This window comes from Sorex araneus, chromosome 8 (assembly GCF_027595985.1).
Source record: "Sorex araneus isolate mSorAra2 chromosome 8, mSorAra2.pri, whole genome shotgun sequence".
NCBI classification, from domain to species: Eukaryota; Metazoa; Chordata; class Mammalia; order Eulipotyphla; family Soricidae; genus Sorex; species Sorex araneus.
Genome location: NC_073309.1, coordinates 57,197,100 through 57,223,200, shown reverse-complemented (window position 1 = coordinate 57,223,200; position 26,101 = coordinate 57,197,100). Strand labels below are relative to the sequence as shown.

At 48.5% G+C, this 26,101-nt stretch overlaps 2 long non-coding RNA genes across 6 annotated transcripts; one reads left to right on the top strand and one right to left on the bottom strand.

Annotated features, from left to right (window-relative positions):
- Positions 1-802: 802 nt before the first annotated feature.
- On the bottom strand, positions 803-16,647 carry LOC129406795 (uncharacterized). Of its 4 annotated transcripts, none has more exons than XR_008631254.1 (4): positions 15,333-16,647; positions 13,480-13,605; positions 2,021-2,200; positions 803-1,933 (listed from the first exon to the last, which is right to left on the bottom strand). It is a non-coding gene; the product is annotated as an uncharacterized LOC129406795 (long non-coding RNA). The 4 variants fall into 4 exon arrangements; XR_008631253.1 differs by lacking the exon at positions 15,333-16,647 and adding an exon at positions 13,934-14,262; XR_008631255.1 differs by lacking the exon at positions 15,333-16,647 and adding an exon at positions 13,934-14,262 and having other exon boundaries at positions 13,480-13,586.
- On the top strand, positions 16,527-21,863 carry LOC129406796 (uncharacterized). 2 transcript variants are annotated; one of them, XR_008631257.1, is made up of 4 exons: positions 16,527-16,628; positions 17,095-17,522; positions 18,476-18,653; positions 20,513-21,863. It is a non-coding gene; the product is annotated as an uncharacterized LOC129406796 (long non-coding RNA). The 2 variants fall into 2 exon arrangements; XR_008631256.1 differs by lacking the exon at positions 16,527-16,628 and having other exon boundaries at positions 16,829-17,522.
- Positions 21,864-26,101: the final 4,238 nt, after the last annotated feature.

The window sequence follows — 26,101 nt, the reverse complement described above, 5'->3', positions numbered from 1 at the left end:
AAGAGCACATACTCCCCTCCCCACCCCATCCCCCAAAAAAGCCATCCTGTAATACAACTAAGGGGATACTGAATGACAAGTCGGCTTTTGAATCTAGTAGATAGATTCAAAATCTATTTTTAATCTAGTAAACAGCTCCAAAATAACAAAAGGAACCACCATGATATGCAAGCCTCCGCAAGAAATCTAAAAGTGAACCAACGCAAATATCCTTACTTTTTATCAGCAGTGCAAAAGAGACTCCCAGCATCGCTTAGGTGATACTCCTGGTTTTGTCAAGTTCTATCATACCCGGCAAAAATACTTGAAGTAAGATCTTATGGCAACAGGGGCCGGAGCGATAGCACAGCGGATAGGGCGTTTGCCTTGTACTCGGCCAACCTGGGTTCGATCCCCGGCATCCCATATGGTCCCCCAAGCACTGCCAGGAGTAATTCCTGAGTGCAAAGCCAGGAGTAACCCCTGAGCATCATTGGGTGTGACCCAAAAAGCAAAATAAATAAGTAAATAAATAAATAAATAAATAAATAAAATAAACTGGGACTAGTTTAAAAAAAAAACTAGTTGGCAATGTTGCTTAAGGAAATGTAGACAGACCCTAGACCTGCAATCATTTCACTGAGTCTCAAGAGCTCCACATTGTGAAGAATCAAACAGTGAGCAAAGAACTGTATGTGGTTATTCACAACATCAATGCTCAAAAGTGAGTAAATACAAAACAATGTGCATGTGGAGAAAGTGGGATCTAGGATTTGGAATCTACAACTCAGCAACATGAGAAGTAAACTGAAGTACTGCAGTACACGGTGGGAAATAGCCTTTAATAAAATTAAAAGGAAAAGAAATTTATTTTACTTCAGCTGGTTTTTAAACTAAAAACACACATACACACCTACCAGCACTCAGAGAAAACACCCGGATCTGAACTCAGGATCATGAAGTTAGCAATAGGAATGAAATCTGGACCTCCAGCAAGTTTCAGTGCCTCATTTATAATCAATGAACAGTAAAAGTACAAAGAAAACATTTCAGCCATGGGGATACAGTCCTTGCACACACAAGATCCAGAGCCAAGTAACTGGCACTTAGGTCCCAACTGAGGCAATGTAATGCGCAAGCCTGGTGGTCCCTGACCCAGCACCCTCTGTGCTCCCAGTGACCCAGTGATACAGCAAGCCAAGCATGCCCTGAGGGCTACCATGGGCTCATCTGCAGCATCTGAGGGGAAAAGAAATCCTATAATTATGCCTTAGGATGTATTTCTAGACCACACTCCAGGTGCTCAATGACTAGCTCTGTCTATATGCTCAGAATTGAAGCCCAATGCTGCTCAGAGGACATAGAGGATGAAACTGAATGAGATTTGGTGGCCTAAGAAACAAACATCAACCTTCTAATGTGTAGGCCTGATCCCATTGTATCAGGACTTTAAGAAAAAAATTAAGGGCCAGTAACTGGGACTCAACAACAATGCTGTTGCCTTGCTTATGTAAGGCCAGAGATCAATGATGTAGCAGCAGAAACTGTTTAGAAGACATGAAATACTCCTTAATGATGCAATGATGGATTTCTTAAAATCTAATCCCCTATCATATTTCATAGTCATGTAAATGAATACACCCAGGGAATAGCTGCAGGATATAAATGAACACACACAGAAAGTATGTAGCAAGGTTACTGTATGTTACATGTGTTACAACATATAAAAAGTGATAAGTTTAATTCATGAATCATAGAATTAGCCATTGAAAAACTGGTAAAGACTAAAAAACAGTTGAAGGGCTGGAGTGATAGCACAGTAATTAGGGCGTTTGCCTTGCACGTGGCCGACCCGGGTTCAATTCCCAGTGTCCCATATGGTCCCCTGAGCACCGCCAGGGGTAATTCCTGAGTGCAGAGCCAGGAGTGACCCCTGTGCATCGCCGGGTGTGACCTAAAAAAAAAAAAAAGTAAAAAACAGTTGAATGCAATGAAAACTTTTCCACATGATGTGAAAAAATGTGCATATGACATGACACACTTGCATTTATTGTGTGATCAGTGATGAATCACCTCTGCACAGCACCCCCACCTCAGTCACTCTGGAGCTGGAAATTAACAGTGTTGCAGCAGGAGTAGAAGCAGTCACCTGGGTCTCTGGTAGAACATGATGAGCACCAAGCCAATATGCATGTTGGGGTTCTGGACGCTGAAGTAAAACCTAGAAAACAGGCATGTAATGGTTGCTGAAAACCCATGAATATGGTCAGGGACACAATAAGAGTGAAAGAGCAGGTGATGTATGTAAGTGGTAACTGGCATGATGCCCAGCACACTCCATTTCTATGAATTTCTCTTTTATTTTTTTTTTGGGGGGTCACACCCGGCAATGCACAGAGGTTACTCCTGGCTCTGCACTCAGGAATTACCCCTGGCAGTGCTCAGGGGACCATATGGGATGCTGGGAATCGAACCCAGGTCAGCGTGTGCAAGGCAAACACCCTACTGCCCTGCTATTGCTCTAGCTCCCTGAATTTCTCTTTTAACCTTTCTGTCTGTGGTGGTCACCCAGTGCTCTCAATCTGTATGCTCCTATGACTTAGTCAATCACTGTGTGAAGGCAGAGTGGTGTGTGAGGACATGACACCCTCCTCTGACAATGAGCATTATTCATTGACTCATACAGGGGAAGCTAACCTGTAATACTATCCTAGCCTGTCACACTGGGCTCACAATGCTAAGCTTGTTACCTTCCCATGATCCTCATTGTAATGCTTTCTGGCACATGAGCAACTGTGAATTCTTGGCTCACTCAAAATGAATGCAGTCTTAGAAGCAGCGCTCCCTTCAAACACTACATGATCTCGGGGCTGGAGTGATAGCACAGAGGGTAGGGCGTTTGCCTTGCATGCGGCTAACCCGGGTTCAATTCCCAGCATCCCATATGGTCCCCTGAGCACCGCCAGGGGTAATTCCTGAGTACAGAGCCAGGAGTGACCCCTGTGCATCGTCGGGTGTGACCCAAAAAGCAAAAAAAACAAAAAAAACAAAAAACACTACATGATCTTTTAGAACTGTATAACTGAGACACTTATGCTACAAAAAGGCAGTAATGACCTACCTTATAGTAGCATTGGATACTACTCTAAAGGGGAAGAGCAGGCAAGCAAGGGCCCTGCCTCTAAAGCACTCTAAAGCACTCTAACATCTTCTAATGCCATCCACAACTCCAAAAAGAACCTAGCACAAAGAGAGTCAGGTAAGGGAAATTTCTAGTGTACATAGGGTACCCAGCACTGCATGGCATCCCTGGCCAGGACTGAGATGTCTCACACACATAGAAATCTGTATCCAAACTCTGGACTTCAGCCCCCTACCCAGCATGGATGCAACCCCGCTGTCTCCAAGTATCATGGGGCCTGAGTAGCATTCAGGCCACTGTCTGAACCAAGCACCACAACTCCCATCCAGTTTGGCAAATATCACATAGTGCAGCAGCCACTATGACCCCAAAGAACATTCAGAACACAAACAGTAAAACCAAAGACATAAAAACTCTGACACTGATCACAATTGGGAGGATCTGACAAGGCCCATTGCATGCTTTGCATATGATCACCAAATGTGACAAAAGGAAAGGCCCTTTATCCTGTACATACCAATACAAACATGACATTTGCCTGCTGCAAGCATCAGAGTACAATTCAACCCACAAGTACAAATCAAACCTCACCTCAGTAGAACGGGTGAGTATGTCCCAATACCAGCTGACCAAAGGAACATGACATGAATCACCAAGCCCAATCACTGAACTCCATAGGCATGTGAATAACCAGGAATGCCCGGCAAGTCCTAAGATCACCAGGTGAGAGAACAATATTAAAAGTGTAGTTTGGTCTGACCTCTGTCTAATGCCAGGCACAAAAGTCAGATCAAAGTGTTTGATTAAAGACCTCAATATCAGACATGAATCCATAAGGTACATGAAGGAAAATGTAGGCAGAACCCTCTACAACATTTAAGCTAAAAGCATCTTTGAGGATGAAACACCACTGACCAAGCAAGTGGAAACAAACATAAACAAATGGGACTACATTAAACTAAGAAGCTTCTGCACCTCAAAAGAAATGGTGACCAAAATACAGAGAGAGCCCACAGAATCCGAATGAATATTTACCCAATACCCATCTGAGAAGGGATTAATATCCAGGATATACAAGACCCTAATAGACTTGTACAAGAAAAAAATCTCCAACTCCATAAAAAAATGAGAAGAAATGAACAGAAGCTTCCTCAAAAACAAAATACAAATGGCCAAAAGGCACACAAAAAAATATTACACATTGCTAATCATCAGGGAGATGCAAGTTAAAACAATAATGAGATATCATCTCACACCATAGAGACTGGCACACATTCAAAAGAACAAAAGCAACCAGTGCTGGCACAGATGTGGGGAAAAAGGAACACTCTTTCACTATTGGTGGGAATGCCGACAGGTGCAGCCATTTTGGAAAACAATATGGACATTCCTTCAAAAACTAGGAATTGAGGGGGCTGGAGAGATAGCACAGCGGGTAGGGCATTTGCCTTGCACGCGGCCGACCCGGGTTCAAATCCCAGCATCCCATATGGTCCCCTGAGCTCGGCCAGGGGTAATTCCTGAGTGCAGAGCCAGGAATAACTCCTGTGCATTGCCAGGTGTGACCCAAAAAGAAAAAAAAAACAACTAGGAATTGAGCTTCCATATAACCTAGCAATACCACTTCTGGGAATATATCTTGAGGGTGCAAAAAAGCACAGTAGAGGGGCTGGAGTGATAGCACACTGGGTAGGGCATTTGCCTTGCACGCGGCCGACCCAGGTTCGATTCCCAGCATCCTATATGGTCCCGAGCACCACCAGGAGTAATTCTTGAGTGCAGAACCAGGAGTAACCCCTGTGCATTACTGCCGGGTGTGACCCAAAACGGAAAAAAAAAAAAAAGTAGAGGGCAGATAGCACAGCGGGCAGGGCGTTTGCCTTGCATGCAGCCAACCAGGGTTCAATTCCCAGCATCCCATTCGATACCCCAGCACCACCAGGAGTAATTCCTGAGTGCAGAGCCAGGAGTAACCCCTGTGCATCATTGGGTGTGACCTGAAAAGAAAAAAAAAAAAGCACAGTAGAAATGAAAATGACATCTGCACGTGCATATTCATTGCAGCACTATTCACAATAGCCAGATTCTGGAAACAACCTGAGTACCTGAGAACAGACGCTTGGGGATCACTCCTATCAGGGCTCAGGGAATGATACAGGGTGCTGGGATTGAACCTAGGTTGGCCACATGCAAGGTAAGCACCCTACCTACTGTAATATAGCTTCAGCCCTCATCCAGTATTTGGTTTTTTCCCTTGAAAAATATTTCTAATTTTCCATGATCAGTTACAATAGCAACTAAATTTCACCAAGTCCTAATAAGCAAACAGGATGGGGTGGAGGAAGATAAGTGAAAAAAACAAATCAACCTGTAAGCTGACACTCCCTAAATGATCTGCTCTGGGTTCCAACAGTGTCCTTCATCTCCCAAGTAATGGGGTTGCATTGGTGGTATAGTGGTGAGCATAGCTGCCTTCCAAGTAATGGGGTTAGCAGATCTTCAAACTTGAGCTTCACCTTTGTTCTTTTGGTTTTGTTTTTGGGCCTCACCAAGCAGTGCTCAGGGATTACTCCTGGCTCTGCACTCAGAGATCATTCCTGGCAGGCTCAGCAGGCTCAGAGAACAATTTTAGGAGGCTGACAATCGAACCCGGGTTGGTTGAGTTTAAGGCAAATACCCTCCTCTTTGTACTATCACTCTGGTCTACACTTCAACTTTGAACCCCACAGAACCACAAATTCAAAGCCCATTAGCTGGAAAGTGCCTCTAGGCTCTGCTGCTCTCTCCTGCCCCCTGGTGGCAGCTCTGTGCATGGTGCCAACTTTCCAGGTTTTAAGTGCCAGTGGCCTTTCCATGTCCAGCCCCAGGAAAACAGATTGCTTCGGAAAAATGGTGGGGTGCACACAGACCCCAAACCCAGGTGGTAGTCATGGGAAAGTGGTGTCCTTTGTTCTGTCCAGGGCTGCTCTGGACATCCTCCACTCTCCCGATCCATGGAGGTGCAGAGCCACATTCACCTCTTGGGTTTCCGGTCCTTCCCTGCCCAGCTGCATGGAGGAACAGACAAGACTCTGTTCCTGTTTCCTGTTGCTGCTGCTTTCAGCATGGCCCTGGATGCACCAGGTCCCTGTCATAAATGCTTCCCCTCTGGCACCACAAGAATGGCGGCTGGTGGTGCTCAGATGCCAGCTTGACTATGGCTTCCTGTTCTGCCCCATTCAAAACCAACCAGGGATAGATGTATGCCTTGCACCTGCAATTCCCTGAGCTCGATCTCTGGCACTGCACATCCCCCAAGCATTAAGTGATGTGCTGAGCATCTGAGGAAGGGGATGGTGCTCCACTCCAGCACCCCTATAAAAACAACCAGTCTATAGAGATGTACTTCTCACTTCTGTCCTAATGTTTCTTCAAATAACTCTCAGGTTGGGGGCGGAAGCAATAGTATATAGAGTTAAAGTGCTTGCCTTGCATGGGGCTGATCTGAGTTCAATTCCTGGTACCGCATAAGGGTCTCCTAAGAGAACACAGAGCCAGGAGTAAGCACTGAGCACCACTGGGTATGGCTCAAAGACAAATAAAAAGTAAGCAAGTAACTCTCAGGTGGCGCTTCAGAAGTGCCCACCTATGGGGGGCTGGAGTAATAACACAGTGGGTAGGGCGTTTGCCTTGCATGCAGCAGACCCGGGTTCGATTCCCAGCATCCCATATGGTTCTCCTGAGCATTGCCAGGAATAATTCCTGAGTACAAAGCCAGGAGTAACCCCTGTGCATCACCAGGTGTGACCCAAAAAGAAAAAAAAAAAAAGAAGTGCCCACCTGTGGCCACACATGCTGGGGTGCCTCCTCTGTGTCCTCCCTTTGGGACTTTGGCATTAGCTCTTCTCTGTTTGGGCAGGAATCCAGTCCTGATGGTATGGGCACCCCTGCCTGGCTCTCACAACCACTAGAGGGTGCTCAGGGTCCTGCCAACCCAGATGGCCCAGAGGAGTCCATTTGGACCCCCTCTTCCTTGTCATTCTCCAGACAGGCATGCACATGCATTCACGTGTACCCTGAAGCCATAGCCCAGCACAGAGAATACGTGCCACAAGCCTGACCTCCCTCCTGGGAACTGATGGATTATGAAATTAGAGGGAGACCAAGAGGAAGGTCTGTGAATATACTCTCAGTCTCGCTATTCTTTTCCCTATCCAAGTCCATGCTGCCACGATAGCACAGCGAGTAGGGCGTTTGCCTTGTACACAGCCAACCTGGGTTCGATTCCTCCATCCCTCTCGGACTGCCCGGCAAGCTACTAAGAGTATCTCACCTGCACGGCGGAGCCTGGCAAGCTACCCATGGCATATTCAATATGCCAAAAACAGTAACAACAAGTCTCACAATGGAAATGTTACTGGTGCCCACTTGAGCAAATCTATGAACAATGGAATGACAGTGATACAGTGATACAGTGATCCAAGTCCAGATCAGCGCCTCCACCATGGAGCCCTCAGGGTTGCAATTCAAGCACTAGGTCTAACTTAATCTTCACAGCAAGCTCTACCAAGGGAGATCCCCTACCTACCACCACATTTTATACACTGGGAAGCAAAGGCTCAGTAATTCTAGTAATTCTTTTTCTCTCCCTCTCTCCCCCTCAATCTCCCTCTCCCCCTACACCTCTTTCTCTCTCTCTCTCCCTCTCTCTCTCCCTCCCTCCCTCCTCTCTCTCTCTCTCTCTCTCTCTCTCTCTCTCTCTCTCTCTATCTCTCTTTCTCTCTCTCTCACACTCCTCTCCCTCTCCCTTTTGGAATGCTATCGGAACAGGTAACACATGCTGAAATGAACATGAATTGAGTGAACACACACAGCCACTGCACACACTGCCATCTCCTGCCAGATGCAGCATGTGGGGATGGCCCAGGGATCCCCAGCAGCAGGTGCCTGGGCAGTGTGACACCTCAGGCCTCTGCATTGAACTGCCAGCCTAGTTGGCCAAGAATCATAGATGGAGCTACTGAACTATTTGGATATTAACCCAAAGTGTTTTAGGTTTCATCAGTGAATTTCCCCTTTTTTCCTCCTCCCAGAGAAGCTTATTATGCCATCACTAGCATCCCTAATTTAGTTAAAGTTTATCTTTAAACTTTCCTTTGTATTTTATGTCTCATTGTCAGTTCCCCAAGTCAGTCTTGATTACAAATAAGCCAAAACTTTCTGGTAATTCTGAACTTTGTATTTGTACTGCTTTGTATTTGAACTGCTGTGTATTTGTACCTGGCTTTCTATTTCCCTATAACCTTTTTATATTTTACAACATAAAATATAAATGCTCTTTGTAAATTTTACAATGTAAATAGCAATGCTCTTTGGTTAAACACAGAAAGACCATTAATGCTATGCTCCTAATATTTGGGAGTTGATCAACTCTGAAATAAATCTACTCCTGGGCATCCACTATAATTACTTGACTCAGGCTTCAGTTGCTGTAGTTCCTAACACATAGAGGTCCTGCCATGGGACTGAGATGGATCCGGGGAGAATAGCAAAGCTACCCCGGCATCGAAATGGGACAGTCTAGAAAGCATAAATGCATGATCTTGATGAAAGCTGTTATGACTTAAGAGACAGGACCCCCATGGAGAAGGACAAGCTGAACTGGCCTGATGACTTAGTCTGGGATTTACAGTAAAAGCCTTGCTTGTTCTCAGAGCCCAGAGAACTAAGTGTTGGGATCTTTACCTCTTACTCTGTTTATCCAAACAACTGCAAGTATTGATAACATATACAACTAGAGGGAAAGATAAAAGCAATGTAGATGTCCTAGAAGACAGTGTCTCCTTGAGTTAGTCTCCCCAAGAGATTAACTGCCAAATGTTTATCTATGTAAATGATCAATCACACCTATGTTATTACCTCAAGCCCCTCAGATATTCTATAAGTATACTAGCAGCTCTGCATTAAATGGGCCATTTTCACCATCAGTCTGTGGTTCCCCATCTCCCTGTCTCTATCTCTCTGCTGGGGAAGCCTGGGGAGGTAGGAAGGCAGTTCTGGGCCACCAAACACACACGTATTGCAGCAGCAGCCTCCACATTTTACTTTGTGAACTCACACCTAACATCAAGTCTCTGTGGTCAGCCCTACATGTGTCCTCAAGATCTATGTTTCAAACTGAAATAGTGTAGCAGAAGAACCAGAACCCTGGCTTTCCTGGAAGTATTGTCTATTCCCAGTCAAAAGGAGCTGAGACCAGGCAATCTCTTCTTGACCCCTACACCTGTTTCTGGCTGCAACCTCACTCCTGTGCTCTTTGAGTGGGACCTAGGGTCCTGAAAACTATGACCAATTGAACCTCACCCAAGAGGGTACCGGCAGAAAAACCCAGGTATGAGGGAACTCATGACTGGGATCTCCAAACCCACTCGAATTGGGACTGGGCCTCCTCCCCCCAGGCTCCCCAGTTTTCCAGCAGCTTGGCAGTCCACACCCACAAACTGCCCCTGGAGCCATGTGATCTCATCAACAGCCAAGACCCAGAGACTATAAACTAAAGCTCCCAGAAGAGAGCACCACAGAATGTCCTGACCCCATGCCAGGCTGTCTTCCCCATGGGTACCTCGGAGAGGGGCAGACTGAGTTTCCCTCCCCGTCCCTGGCAGAATCCTGGCAGCCAAAAAGCTACAAAACCCAACTGCCGCCATGCTTAAGGCCACTCTCCACACGCTCAGATGAGCCTCACCCAAGAGGGGATGAACCTCACTCAAGAGAGGACCAGCAGAAAAATCCAGGTATGCGGGAACCCGTGACTGGGATCTCCAAGCCCACTCAGATGGGGACTAGGCCTCCTCCCCCAGCTCCCCGGTAGTTTTCCAGTAGCGTGGCAGTCACACCCACAAACTGCCCCTGGTACCATGTAATCTCATCAATGGCCAACAATTTCCCGGAGTGACCTCTTACACTCTATCTCACTTACTTATCAAAAGTAGCACACAATTTTTGGTTTTAACATACTTGCTTGTATTCTCTTATCTTTGGGCTTAAATGGCTCCAGAATGAAATATAGCAACCTTCACACACTTCCCTTTTATTGTGATGGGATTGGTGTTTGAAAATTATCTGTAATGAATTATTGTGAACTACTTTTATATAAAAAAGAAAAAATATATATATAAAAGAAAACTATGACCAATTACTTGTTCCACTATTCGGTCGTTAAGAGTTGGGGAAGGTACTGCTACCATACCCAAGAGTTAAGGGCAGCTACAGGGCGGGACCCAAGATCAAGTTAAGGATGAGGCAAGGCAGAGGGAAGCTGGGACCAGCTGCTGAACATGCCTCACCAATAGCCTGGGCTGAGAACAGAGAAGAGGCAGACAGTAGGATGTGGCATTTCTGATTTTGGAGAGCTAACAGCTTATCCGGGCTCCATCTATGATGGGCTTAGTGGACTCAGCCAAATCTCCAGTCTGCTGGCCCTCAAAAGGGCCTTGGGCTGTGCTAAAGGGAGAAGGGAGTGTCCACATCCTCAGAGCCACCTGAGGAAAGACACAGTGGTCAACCACCTGCCAATGAGTCAGGCAGTGAACAATATAGCAATGTACTCCAGTTTTCTTTGCACCAGGAGGGATCATGAAGGTTATGTCCTTCACGATCGTGAAGGTTATGTCCCAATCCATGGGGTCCAAAAATGGTCCTCCTGCACACAATGAGCTATAAGGGGGGGAGGGAAAGAAAGAGGCCAAATGCACCCTGGGAGGAGGACATGTCACACCTACCTAAGCTCACACCACTGGGAAGCTAAGGGACTAGAAAAGTCTCTGAATGTCCCCAACTTTCTGAGTCCTTGTGCAAGTCATAAAGACAATAAGTGCTTTGGCGACTGGGCCTCAGGAGGAGAGGTCGTTTGTGCATCTCTATGGCAACTGTCTACGCCAGGAAGGGAAAGCCATGACCAGGTGACTGCCAGAGCAGCTGGGAAACAGATAAGAAGCCCTCTCCCTTCCTGCAAGACTGCAGATTTCCCTCATGAGTAGAAAATCCTTTTTCCCAAGTTCCTCCTTTCTCTCCATTGTTGCTAACTTTGCCAGGATGACTTGCACAGAAACCTGGTACTGGCACTTGCTGAGGGTCTCACATCAGTCTGTGCTGCTGGACCACTACTGTGCAGCTCAACAAGGTTTGCACTCCTTTCAGATTAGTGACATTTTGAAATCACCAATATTCTGCCAGCAATGTCCCCAAAAGTTGGGTCACCAGCTCCCCAGAGTCTTCCCTATCCTGTCCTGACGTTTTGTCAAACAGAACACATCAACCTCTAGACGAGAGTCCAGAAGTCAGTCACACCATCCTGATTTCCCTAACATCGAACAGGTTCCAAGTGCTCCTAACTTTTGCAATTAATGCATTTAATCATCAGCGGCCCGGGGCTGGAGCGATAGCACACCGGGTAGGGCGTTTGCCTTGCACGCGGCTGACCCGGGTTCTAATCCCAGCATTCCATATGGTCCCCTGAGCACTGCCAGGGGTAATTCCTGAGTGAAGAGCCAGGAGTAACCCCTGTGCATTGCCAGGTGTGACCCATAAACCAAAAAAAAAAAAAAAATCATCAGTGGCCTAAGAATTACTTCCCTTCTGTCACCCTCTCTTGCTTCTCTCTTCAGGAAAGCAAGTAATGACTTTATCTGACCTTTCTCTCACTAAGGCTGGGTACTCAAGTCCCTTCCTGGCCTCTACCAGTGACATTTTGACAGGCAAGCACTTGCAGGTGTTATCTGGGACAGTCAGAAAGAATTCTTTCCTCCATCTTTATTTCCTGGTACTCAAGAACACATGTACAAACACACACAGGTACCTGTGTTGAAAGAAGTCCAGCTGAAAGTACAGAATAGTTTCCCTCTTGCAACAAGCTGAAATGAGGGAAGACTGTCCAGGAAGATTACCCATCCATCACAATCAGAGCTTTAAGTCCATGTCAAACAGAAATTGCAGTTGAGTCAACAACACAGTGGAAGCTGACCTTGAGATAGTGACCAAGCCCTCAGGAGTGTATGTTACAGGAAAGCAAGAAGTTAGGGATGGAAAATGGTAGAGGCTCTTCCAGTAGGAAGCCTACTCTACGAGCTATGCTAGCCAACTGTTCTCCCACTGGACGTGATTCTGTCCTGGACCCCACAGTTCATCTGTCACACAGGAAACATTCTCCTATTCCTCACTGTACAAAGGCAATGGAGCATGAGGGAAAAGTAGCAGAATCTACCCTCCAGAAATGAAACGTCAGATAGGGGTCATCTAATATCAGAGACAAGTCACACATAAGTAGGGCATTTACAGAAGTCTGTGCTTCATAGGCTCTGAGCTCAGCCACTTGCCCACTCTAAGTAGGCCCCTCTTGGGACAAATGTCGGCCCCCTGTCAACTCCCTCACTGCCATGATCACATGCCTTCCTGAAGATGCTGCCACCTGAGACTGTTGCCTCCTTTTTCGATGTAACTCTCAGAGTCAGGCAAGGGCACAACTGACACTGCAGGATACACAGGCTGCGCTCTCAGTTAGGATCATTAGGATCATGCAGGCCAGTGGCAAAGTGAGACTGAGCCTCAGTAAGGTGCTCAGAGGTCAGTGTCACCAAACCAGGGCCCAGTCCCTAAAATCTTGGGCTCTGTGAAATCTGGCTCCAGTTTTCGAGAAGCAAAGCCTTTTCCTGCCTCTCTGGGTAGCCCAGAGCCACAGGGGTCCCCACCTTCCACGTCCTGTACAGTGCCATGGGGTGGGGGGTTCCCCATGGGCGGCAGCAGATGGGAAACATCAGACTCAGAAAAGCAGACATGACCGGTCAGCGTCACAATACTTTGGTGACTGGGGCACAACAATGGCTCCAGGGGCATCAGTGATCACACATTCCGGGCAGAGCTTCCTCTAGGCACCATGCATGGTAACAGGCTGCAGCTCTGCCCAGGCCTCAGCACTGTGTCCGCAGCCGTCATGAGAGTGTAACTGTGCCAGAACTCCCTCACAGAGGGTTGGTCTTCACTGTATTAAAGGCAGCTGGGCGTGACGGGTCCCCGAATCCCGAACCACTCACGCTCCCGTCCTCTCTTCGACACTCATGACTTCGTTTACACAATTTTAAATTAATTCGTCCACCCCTCCCTTCATCCCGTCACACCTCTCCACAGTCTGTCGCCAAACCAGCCGCAAGGGCTCGTCCCCGAAGACTACACTTCCCAGAAGGCCGCGGAAAGGACAAGCGCTTCGATTGGCCCCTTGGCGCGAGGCTGAACGCGCGGCGCCCTCATTCCGTTTATTTCTCCACGGGCTGTGTCGCGGCCCCCGTGCCAGGCGCCTGAACCCTCACGCGTGCTGCTATTCTCACCTCAACCGGCTGTGGCCGGTTGCTTTTGTTTCACGGTGGCACTTCGCCGGTCAAGTCCTTCCTGAAGACAGCCGACACCGGCCTCCATCTTGCCGGCGAGGCGGGAGCTACAAACAACGGGCATGACTGGGAGAGAGCCGGGGAGACTGCGGTGACGACCAGGATTGGAGGACTCAAAAGCCCCGCCCCCAACGTGCTCAAGGACTGCCGGGAAGCGTGGCTCCGAGACGAGTCCGAGGGTGCCTTCCCCCCCTCCAGTCTTTTTTTTTTTTTTCTTTCTGGGTACACCCGGCGATGCACAGGGGTTACTCCTGGCTCTGCACTCAGGAATTACTCCTGGCGGTGCTCGGGGGACCATATGGGATGCTGGGAATTGAACCCGGGTCAGCCGCGTGCAAGGCAAACGCCCTACCCGCTGTGCTATCTCTCCAGGCCCCCCCCCAGTCCTTTTTACCGCTTCCCGCTTGTTTTTATCTTTATCCTTCACCGTCCCGAAGAACCGAGTTTCTTCAGACTCTACAACATAATTCTCAAAAAAGTTAACAAAACCCGGCCAGAGGTTGCCTTGCCTCCCGCAGATTCCAATTCCTTCTTCGACTGTACCACTAGGGGTCAGACCTGAGCACAGAGGCATAACTCCTAAGCACCTAGAGGGGAGGCGCCGAAATAAAGTTAACAATTCGGTGCCCACTAGTCCAAGACTGTTCGTTCACCTTGGGGAAAATGACAGATGTTTCCCAGAAAGGAATGGGAGAAAAAGGTGGACCTACATACTAGAACAGCACAAAGTCGTATCAACTCTAATCTTTGGGATACTTTTCCTACTAGACAGAAAGCTTTTTTTGGTTTGTTTTTGGGACACACTCGGCGCTGCACTCAGGAATTACCCCGGCGATGCTCGGGGAACCATACTGGGATGCCAGGAATCAAACTCGGGTCTGCTACGTATAAGGCAAGTTGCTCTACCAGATGTAATATCCTTCCGGCCCAGGACAGAAAATATTTGTAATCTTTCTTCTCACAGAACAGCGTCTTGCGACAGTATTGGGACTTCGTACAAAGGAGGCTGAGTACGCTTTACAGGCAGAGTTCCAGATTATAAATCCGGATTGTACAGTCCTCTGACAACTTGGGGAAGCATTTGTGTCCCACCTGCTATGTGTAGGAACTCGAACAAGCTCAGAAAGCCTTGGTAGAGATGCTGCATAACGCAGAAAGGGCTCCTGCTCATCAGTTAGTCTTCCTGGCTGGTTTGGGATATTTTCCTAACAAGTGCCCTATCTCTCTGACCCTTTCCAGACTCCTCCTGGATACCAATTTGTCACTTTCTTGAATCGCGAGGTCTTGCACGTCTGGTTATGGATTCTTGCTCTCCCCTTTCACCTCCATCACTTCCTCCCTTCCTCGAACGGTTCTGAACATATCTGCTGGCCCCAACTTGCCGTTTTCAAAAATCACGCCATCTAAAATCACGACTTTGAGCCGCAGCGACAGCACAGCAGGTAGGGCGCTTGCCTGGCACGTGGCCAACTAGGGTTGGATCCCTGGCATTCCATATGGTCCTCCCCCTCGCCAGGCATGGGTTGGGCACACAGACCTAGAGTAAGCCACGGGCACCGCCGGGTGTGGCCCAAAAACGGGGAAGTAAAACAACAAAACACTCTGTCTTCACTCTTCGAGTAGAAATCCCTGTCGGTGTCTTTTTTTCGGCCTCGGGTGTCTGATCACCGCCTCTCGGCACCTGTGTGCTGTGCCCTGCCCCCCCCCCCCCCAGCCTCGTTCAGCAACTCCGCCTTTCCGTTGCCCAGGAGCCGCCCACTGCCCTGAGCCTCCCGCCACCCTCACGTCCTCACCGCCGCTCAAGCGCGCCAAGCCCGGCCCACGCCCCCTGCTCCTGGGCTCCAGGCTGCGTCTCTAGGAAGGTGGAGGAGGGCCCAGGCCGCTGAGAATTGCCCTGAAGACGCGGTAGCGGCGCCGGGCCAGCGAAAGCCGGGATTGGTGCAGAAACCTGCTCGTTTCCGGGGCCCGCGGGAGTAGCGGGCACTGTGTGGGAGGCATGCGCGCTCGGCAAAGTGGTGGTGCTTCCCGCAGCCCCATGAAAAGCTGGCACACGTCGACGGAATCCTGGATGCCTGGATCAGAGGCGGGGAGCGTGATAAGAGGCGGCGGGTAGTGTGACCTGATTCTTGGGACCGAGGCTACAGAAGGGAACGGGGGCAGTAGGGTGGAACCTGGGGCGAGGGTAGGGGAAGGGAGGGATGCGGAGCACTCAGGGAGAGCATTCTCTGCGGGGCGAAGACGGGCGGTTGTTACGCATGCTCAGAACGCGGTGGGGAAGCCCGGGAGGGCACGGGGCTAATTCGGGAGCTCCTTTACAGAATGCTCAGCTTTGTCGCGCAAGGTTGGTCCGTCCCAGTGCACTGCCTTGGCAGGAAGTTCTGGGAGCCCCGTCCCGGTTGCTGTGACGGTGCCGGGATGGCCGGGGCCCCGGGGCAGAACTTGCTGCCGGGACTTGTGGTAATTGGAGTTCTGTTGTGAGAGGAACCCTCGGCGGCTGGTCGTTGGTCTAGGGTTTGAACCCTAGGTATCAAGCCCATGACTTCCACGTGTAAGGTCATCTCTTCAACTCGGAGCCATCTCCCCAACCCTGACCTGAAATCTGACAGATCTGGCAGGCATGGAATTGAACCCACCCTCTCAATAAATTTAAGATGGACTGATGTCCCTATTTGCAGCTGGAGAAATGAAGGTTCCCAGAGGCACAATAACCTGCCAGAGTTACTTCACAAATAGTTAGAATCTGAATTTCTGACCTTGGAACCAGAGAGATAGTACAGCGGATAGGGTGTTTGCCAGCTGACCCAGGTTTGATCCCGGGCATCCCATATGGTCCCCAAGCACCACCAGGAGTGATTCCCGAGTGCAGAGCCAGTCCGGGGCAACCCAGAAGGGGGCGGTGCAGAGCCAGGAGTAAGCCCTGAGCAACACCTGGTGAGCCAGAAAATTAAAAAAAAAAAAAAAATTAAAATTTCAGTTCTTGCTTGCATGCTCCAGGTGCAGTGATCTCCAGTTCTCTGTGGCCCTTCGAAGCATTCACCAGCCTGTAGTCTCATCCAAATAAGGAAGCTGAGTTGATGGGGCTTTGTGATGTAAGAATTTGGGCCCAGAGGATAGTACTGAATGGGGGGGGGGGGGTTGGGGGACAGGTACTGGACCACATAGGTGAAGCTTCCTGTGGAACACAGCTGGGAGAGGAATTTGAGAGAGTGAACCTGCAGTGATGTGCTGGACACTGAGTCCCAGGAAACAGGTTGTATGTGTGTCATCCAGTGGTAGAGGAAGAGCCCAGGGTAGGAACAGGTGCTGCCGTAAGAAGGGCAGCATTTAGAGGAGAGAAGAGGTAGTTTGGACCTGAGAAACAGCCTTTGCTTGCATCAGGGTGATAGTAGAGACTGCAGACTCAGAGAAGACAAGTCATTAAGGTCCTGGCATGTTACTGTCAGTTTCACCTGCTTCCACGTGAAGCAAGGTTCAAGTTCAAACAGCATCACACACTCTGGGCACTCAAGAAATTGTCACTTTCATTACCTCAGCCTCATCCTATTCTTCCTACAGGGGCAAACATTGGCCTCACAGTTCAGTCTTCCCAGTGAGACCTGAACACTGGGTTCCCCAGGACATGCATCCTCAGAAGATGAGGGAATTGTCATGGTGAAGCTGGAGGACTCTGAGGAGGAGGGCGGGGGCTGCCCCATGGGATCCTGGCCCAGAGGCTGCATGCCAGCGCTTCTGACCCTTCTGCTACGATGAGACCTTAGGTCCTCAGAAGGCCCTAGCCCAACTCATAAAGCTGTGCCATGAGTGGCTGCAACCCGACGTGCACTCCAAGGACCAAATGCTGGAGCTGCTAGTGCTGGAGCAGTTTCTGGGCATGCTACTCTGAGATCCAGGCCCGTGTTCAGGCACAGTGGCCAGGCAGTCCTGAGGAAGCTGCTGCCCTAGTTGAGGGTCTTCACCAGGAACCAGGAAGACCCCAGAGATGGGTGAGTCGATGACCTACACCAGGTTTGAGCTGGAGCAATGTCTAGTTCTGCCATACCCTGTGGGTACAGTAGATTCTTGGTGAGGGTAAATGGGGTCCAGTGGCCAGAATAACTGGCCCACCCCCATAGCCTGTGAAGGGATGCAAGGTGAGAGAGAGGTGCTGGGCACCATGGGTATCAGCTGCATGTGGTCCCTTCCCTCCTGCTTAGGCTCCAGGAAAGTCCTAGGAGGACTTTGTCAGTTAGGAACTGTGGGCATCCATGATGGGGAGATGTCAGTGAATCTCCTGCTTATGCCTAGCCTGGTGGGGGGGGCGGTCCATAGGTCACAGTCCAAGTACAGAACCAAGAGATGCTATCAGAGAAGATGGAGCCCTCCCACTTCCAGTCCTGCCCCTGAAACCAAGCCTCAGACTCCAGAGCCTGGGCCTGAAACACCCTGAAGCCACACAAGAGTCACTGATGGGCTTGCGGGTGAAAGAGGACCATGAGGTTACAGAGGATCTAGCTGAGAGAGAGCAAGGCATGAGGGCCAGGGCCTGGCTGGAAGAGCCTGGATCTGCAAGGCAGTCTCCCCTGGATGGAATAATTCCTGCTCTTCAGCAGCCCTCACCTCTTGCCCAGCCAAGTTGATGTCACTTCCCCACACACATCAAGCCTGTCAGTTGTGTTTCCACACACTCCCTTGGGATAAAGAACCCAGTTGGGGTTCTATGTATAAATGTGATGCATTTAGGGTTCAGTCCCTCAAAGTAATCCACTGAGGGACATCTGCTGGAGAGCAGACAGCAGGCCAGAATACGTGTGGGCCTAGTTGAAGGAGGACTTCAAAGGGCCATGTCCACCTCTCATGCTGCCACAGCGTGTGTGGCACAAACCTTAGCTGGCCTTTCCCTTCAGGGTATCTGCTCCACCACTGAGCTTGAGCCTTACGGTGCCCTTCCCTGCCCCAGGCCTGCACCCAGATGTCATCCCACCTGACCCCATCACCTGGCATACCACCACATGAGGGAATCAGTGTGGGAGCACCCCTACTGCGTGACCCCATCTTTCTTCTCCAGGACTTCCAGATTCTGAGCCACTAACCAATGCCTAGGACACTGTACCTACTGTCTGCCTGACATGGCCCAGGTGAGCCCTGTACAGACCATGCCCTTATCCCTGGGATCCTCAGTGGGTAGTAATCTGACTATTCCCTCTTGGACTGAGAATGGTATAGGCAAGCCTTGCTGACTGTTGTTTCAGAGCTGTGGGAGGGTGCTGGACCAGGCCTCTCCCCATAATGAGGTCAGGACTTCATGGAGGGAGCACCCCAGGGCCCTGTGGCAGAAGGCTGCTGGGGATATCTTCTCCACAGGGAAGATAAGACAGGATGTGGGACAAGCCCTACCCACATCTGCCATCCCATTGTTGTGGCTCAAGAATCCCAAAACTTGGGCTGGAGTGATAGCACAGCAGGTAGGGTATTTGATTTGCATGCGGCCAACCTGAGTTCTAATCCCTGGCATCCTATATGGTCCCCTAAGCATGGCCAGGAGTCATTCCTGAGTGCAGAGCCAGGAGTAATCCTTGAGCATCGCTGGGTGTGACCCAAAAAGAAAAAAATTCCCCAAACTCCCCCATTTTATGTTCCATCTTTTGTTCTCTGTTGAGAACAAAACCTCACCTCTTTCTGCTGTTCTTCAACACAGTAAAATCTTCCAAGGAAAAAACTTAAGTACCAAGCCAAAGCAATAGTACAGCGGTTAGTACATTTGCCTTGCACGCAGCCAACCTGATTTTGATCCCTGGCATTCCATATGATCCCCCAAGCACCACCAGGAGTGATTCCTGAGTGTAAATCCAGGAATAACTCCAGAGCATTTCCAGGTGTGACCTGAAATGAAAATTAAAAAAAAAAAAAAAGCCATTGAGTACCACATACCCGTGCCCTCTCTCAGCCATCCTAGATGGCACTCAAACTCTCACCTTCCCATTGACTTTGAGGGGCAGAGCAGAGAGGTTAGGATTTGTCTGTGATAGAAAGTTGGTAGGGTGGACAGGGAGGGATCCCTAGGGGCACCTGGAGGCCCAGCGGGACAAGGCGGGATCCTACCCATAATCCAAGTCGCAGCCAGAGGCCCCCTCCTGTCTTCTTTATCCGTACCGCATTTAGTCAGCCATAGTCCAGGCTTCCTGCCTCCTGATAGTCCTCTTTCCCGGATCCCTTCTCTTTCAGACTTCACACCCTGCTTCTGGGGGACTTTCCTATAAGCTCAATTTTGGGAGGTAAAGTTCTGAGGGTTACATATTTGTCTAACCCTCAACCTTAAACTTTCTGGCCCAGTAGATGGCTCTGAGGGATGGAGTGCAGCTTCACATGCAGGAGCCTTGATTTAATTCCTGACACTACAACCACCGCCCCCCTACCCCAAGAAAACTGAAAATTGGGGCCAGAGCCATAGTACAACAGGTAGACCCATAGTACAGTGGGAAAAGCCATGTTACAATAGGTAGGGTGTCTGCTTTGCATGTGGCTGACTGGGTTTCAATCTCCAACATCCTCCGAGCACCACCAGGAGTGCATTCCTGAGTGCAGAGCCAGAAGTAACCCTGAGCATCACTCGGTGTGACTCAAAAGGTCTAAAGAAAAAAGAAAACTGAAGATTGAGTGGACAATTTTGTTGTTGTTGTTTTGGTTTGGGGGTAATTTCTGACTCTCCACTTAGGAGGTAAGTCCTGGTGGTACTTGGGAGACCATATGGGATGCTGGAGATTGAACCCCAGGCCAGCTTTGTGCAAAGCAAGTGCCCTATCCTCTATACTATCACTCTGGCCCCAGTCTCCAACTTTTTAATTCAAAATTTACATTTCTTAGTTTTGACAAATTAGCTTTTTTCTTTGATCTCCTCTCCTAAAATGCCTATATTTGACTATCAGTCTCTGGGATAGGGTCTTGCATTGTATTTACTTTTTCATTTCATTTTCCCATTCTTTCTGCTCTCTTCCAGAAAAATTATTTTAATTAGAAGTTCCAGATGTTTCAGGAAAGATAGCTGAAAGGGCTGGAGTGCATGCCTTATATGTAGGAGTCTGGATTTATTTCCCAATACCTCTGGAAGCAATCCCCCAGCAGCACATTGTGGGTAGCCTCTGAGCACTGCCAGGTGTGGCCCAAAAACTAAAATTGAAAAAAAATCTAGATTTTTGCTAGCGTAGTCTTAGTATCTGATAGTGCACTTATTTCCTGACCATTTGTTTTATTAAGTCTTCCCCCTTTTTAAAAAAATCTGAGGATAGCAGTAACTTGTTTTATTAAAATTTTCTCAGCATGGGCTCTCTTTAGCTTCTCTTAAGTTGTTTGCTAATGTGTAAGACAGGGATCACAAATCACTGAGATGTGGATGAGGAGCATATTGGCCATGACAACAAACTAAGGATAGAAAATAATAGTATCACTTGCCCAAGACAGCCCACTTCTTAGGGGATATGATTGGCTGGGACATGAGTCTCTAAGGCAATGTGGCTAGGCTGGCTGGAGGCAGCCCTTTGCTGAGCATTTTCAGATCTTTTCTCTCAGTCCTCCCAAGAAAGCAGTTTCAGGGCTAGAACAATAGTACAGCACGTAGGGCACTTGCCTTGCATGCGGTCAACCCAGGTTCCATCCCCATCATCCCATCTGATCCCCCAAGCCGCACCAGAAATTATTCCTGAGCTAGAGCCAGGAGTAAGAGGAAGGTAGTGCTTCCACTTATTTTCTGGTGGTGCTCAGGGAAACCATATGTAATGCCAGGGATCAAACTAGTTTAAGGAGCTGGAGAGTAGAGAGGTTAAGGCACATGCCCTGCATGAGACTAACCCTGGCTCAGTCCCCAATACCTCATGTAGTCTTCCAAGAAGTGCCAGGAGCCATACCTGAGCACAGACCAAAAGTCCTGAGCACTCCCAGGTGAGCCTCCCCATCTCCCCAATCCCCCCACCCTGCCCTACCCCCCCAAAAAATTAAACAGGTTCTGCCATATTCAAGGCAAGCACCTTTAACCTCATGAAACTCCAGCTCTGGTTACCTTTTTTTTTAAAAAAAAAAGACCAGAGATAACTCTATTCATATGAGCATATCATCTGAGCATATGCTTTACATATAGAATGTCTGGGCTTTATCTCTGGCATCACAGGTTATCCTTAGCTTCTGGGAGCAATCTCTGAACATGGAACCAGGAGTAGCCCTAAGCACTGCTGGATGTGACCCATAATCCCCCAAAAAAGCATTTTAAAAAATGTTTAAAAATTTTTGCCTGAGGGGGCCAGAGCGATAGCACAGCGGGTAGGGCGTTTGCCTTGCATGCGGCCGACCCAGGTTCAATCCCCGGCATCCCATATGGTCCCCCAAGCACTGCCAGGAGTAATTCCTGAGTGCAAAGCCAGGAGTACCCCTGAGCGTCACTGGGTGTGACCCAAAAAGCAAAAAAAAAAAAAAAAAAAAAAAAATTTGCCTGAGCAAAATACAGCAGGATGTGACCCATAATCCCCCAAAACAGCATTTTAAAAAAATGTTTAAAAAATGTTTGCTTGAGCAAAAATACAGCAGGTAGACTGCTAACTTTGACCAGTTCAATCTCCATATGGTCCCGAGCTCACCAGGAGTAATCCCTGAGCTTAGAGCCAATAGTGAGCCTTGAGCACTCCCAGGTATGCCCCACCCCTCCCAAAAAAAGTTTGGGGCCACACTCAGAGGTAGGTTGCTCAAAAACTATTCCTAGATCTATGCTCAGAGCGGTCACCACTGGAAATGCTCAGGGAACCGTATGTGGTAAATAGGGCTGCAAGGTAAGTGCCTTAGTCCCTGTACTATCTCTCTGGCCCCCGATAAAAACAAAAGCTTAAAAAAAAAAATGATGGTCATGTCTAGCATGCCCCTGACCCAGATTCTAACCCAACACTGAATGGTTTTCTGAGTGTTGCTCGGTGTAACCCTGGAGACCCCCAGCATAGCCAGGGAAGCCCAGGTAGTCTCAACATAGCAGGATCTGGGCAACATTCATTGCATCCTCAGGCCCTTGGATTGAACTGCCAGCCAGCCTGGCCAAGGGTCACTGGAGGTCCCCTCGCCCCAGGTCTCCTTAAGCACTACTTGAAACACCCCAAATAAATAAGTAAATAATTGGAACCAGAGTAGTAGCTTGACAGGCTCAAGACCTGGATTTGATCTCCACAACACAGTCCCACAAGTACTGCCAGGAGCAACCTGAGCACTGGCAGGTATGACCCAAAATTGAAAGGGAAAAATAATTGTGCTTTTTTCTGAAAGTTTGCAAATACCTCAGTCATCTTTCCAGACTGGCCAGTTGTTTCGTTAGGTGTGCATCTTCCCTCTGGTTACCCTTTTGACAAGCTGCTATTCAAGTTCAAAGAGTTTCTTGTTTGTCTTTACCCTAAGTGTCACCCTAAGACTTGTGACCCTGATATGAAACGGTAATTTGGACCCCACGCCATTCAGTGAATGCAGCCTAGTCTAAAGCAACTTAGGCCTGGTCTGGTCTGTAGGCATACAAGGCATATTCAGTCCATGCCCTCAGCCCCCTACCTTTATGCCAGAGCCTAACTATCATTCCAGAGAGTATCAACCTTAGGACTTTATTTTATTTTTTATTTTTGCTTTTTGGGTCACACCCGGCGATGCACAGGGGTTACTCCTGGCTCTGCACTCAGGAATTAATCCTGGCGGTGCTCAGGGGACCATATGGGATGCTGGGAATCAAACCCAGGTTGGCCCCGTGCAAGGCAAATGCCCTACCTGCTGTGCTATCACTCCAGCCCCAACCTTAGGACTTTAGAGCGTACTGCATCAAGCTTTTTTGGGGATGAGAAGGACCAGGTTGAGGACAAAACCTCACAGTGCTCAGGGCTTATTCCTGGCTCTGCAATCCACAATCACTCCTGGGGAGTATTCAAATTCAAAATAAAAGTCACCCTGGCGGGGCTTAGGAAAATATATGGGGTACCAGAAATTGAACCCTGATTGGCTGCATCCAGACGGGAGCTCTCCCTGCCATGCTATCCCCACTGCACCAACCTCTTAATTCCTGGACCTCATCAACTGCCCTTTCTTATTTTGAAGTTGCCCAGGGTATTGTTCACTTCTTATATTCTATGTGTTATTTCTCTGTTGTGACTGAGAATAGGCTCTGGTACATACATACCCCTCTGGCTGTTTCGGTCTTTACCAGGCTGGCCAGGCCCAGCCCATCTGTTTTTTGACCAAAGGAACCACCGGGACCTTTATTAAAAACTCACATGGGGGGCTGGAGTGATAGCATAGCGGGTAGGGCGTTTGCCTTGCACGCGGCCGACCCGGGTTCAAATCCCAGCATCCCATATGGTCCCCTGAGCACCGCCAGGAGTAATTCCTGAGTGCAGAGCCAGGAGTAACCCCTGTGCATCACCAGGTGTGACCAAAAACCCAAAAAAAAACAAAAAAAACTCACATGACAGCATAGGGAAATGTGGTGAGGCCACTGTCTGTGGAAGGCAGGAACCAAGCCAGAGCTGCAACCAACTACTTGTAAGCTCCAATCCCTCTGTGATTTACCACTCTTTCTGGCCCGAATTTTTATTTTGGGTCACACCCAACAGTGCTCAGGGATTGTCTTTTTTCCACCTCCGTGTTCAGAAATCACTCCTGGTGGTGCCTAGGGGACTATATGGGGTGCTGGGGATTGAATCTGGGTGGGCTACTTGCAAGGCAAGTGCCCTAGCCATTGTATCACTGTAGCAGTTTCTTTCACAGTTCACTCCCCACCTAGATTTCAACCACACCAGTAGCACCACCCGAGGCTCCTTGGACAGTTCCCACTCTGTAGCTCCACAGACATAATCGTTTCCAACTTTAAACACCCATTCACCTTCTGTCACCTTGTTCTCCCATGAGGTTCCTCTGGATGCATTTCTGTTGTCTTTTTTGTTTCTGGGCCATATCCAGTGATGCTCAAGGCTTTGCACTCAGGACATCACTCCTGGTGGTGCTAGAGTACCTTATGAAATTCGGTGATCCAACCCAGGTTATTTGCATGCAAGACAAATGCCCTACACATGGTGTTTTCTCTGGCTCCACTGCATGCTTTTTTTTTCTTTTTGGGTCATACCCGGCAATGCACAGTTACTCCTGGTTCATGCACTCAGGAATTACTCCTGGCAGTGCTCAGGGGAATAATATGGGATGTGAATGCTGGGATGGGATGGGATGCTAGGAATCAAACCCGGGTCGGCCGAGTGCAAGGCAAACGCCCTAGCTGCTGTGCTGTTGCTTCAGCCCCTCACTGCATGCTTTTCTTGCTCTTCAACTGAATATCTTCTGTACTGCCATAAGCAGTTTCATCAGCAGAATGTTTTGAATTACTTATGTGTCCACAACTTAGAAAATTCAAAGTCACAGAAAGTACACAGTGGGGCTGGAGCCATAGCACAGCGGGTAGGGCGTTTGCCTTGCATGCAGCCGACCTGGGTTCGATTCCCAGCATCCCATATGGTCCCCTAAGCACCACCAGGGGTAATTCCTGAGTGCAGAGCCAGGAGTGACCCCTGTGCATCGCCAGGTGTGACCCAAAAAGCAAAAAAAAAAAAAAAAAAAAGAAAGAAAGTACACAGTGGAACACCCTCCTCTTCCTTGTCAGCATTACCAGTATCTTGTCTGTTCTTACAGAAAAGACCCATGCAAAAAAAGAACAAGTACATCTATGGGGCTGGAGCGAAAGCACAGAGGGTAGGGCGTTTACCTTGCACACGGCTGACCCAGGTTCGATTCCCAGCATTCCATATGGTCCCCTGAGCACCGCCAGGAGTAATTCCTGAGTGCAGAGCCAGGACTAACCCTGTGCATCGCCAGGTATGACCCAAAAAGAAAAAAAAAAAAACATAAAAATAAGAGCTAGTACATCTATAGATGCACATTCATTCCTGATGTGGATTTTTTTTTGAGGGGGGACACATCTGGCAATGTTCAGGGCTTACTCCTGGCTCTGTGCTTTGGGATCCACTCCTGGTGGTATTCATGGGTACCTGAATTCAAACCCAGTTTGGCTGCATGCAAGAATTTTATCTGCTGTTTCCTCTCTCCAGCCTCAAGTGTGGTTTTCTTATTGAGAGAAGTGAGCATATTTTATGGGCTTTTGTTGCATTTCCCTTAGTGTTCACGTTCTTGCCGGCTTGTTTGATTTTGGGCCACACCCAGCAATGCTCAGGTTTGCCAGATCATTGGTTTTAGTGATTAGAGATCATTATTTAGATGGTTAACTATCCCTTTGCCTCTGGATAACTTCTGTTTTTGCTGTCTGCAACTTCCTTTGGTGAAGTACAGTATATCTTAATTTGTTGGGAATTTTTTTATTTGCTTTTATTTTGGGGCCACACATGCCGTACTCAGGGTACTATATGAGCCAAGGATCAAACCTAGGTCGGCCACATACAACTCAAGCACCCTACCAACTATACTTATTCTCTAGGAGTTTTGTGTTTGTTTTCATTTCTTTAATTAGGAATGTTCTGTCACCCACCCAAGCCCTTGTCCTGATTCTATTTTTAAATTGGAGTCACTGTGAGATTAT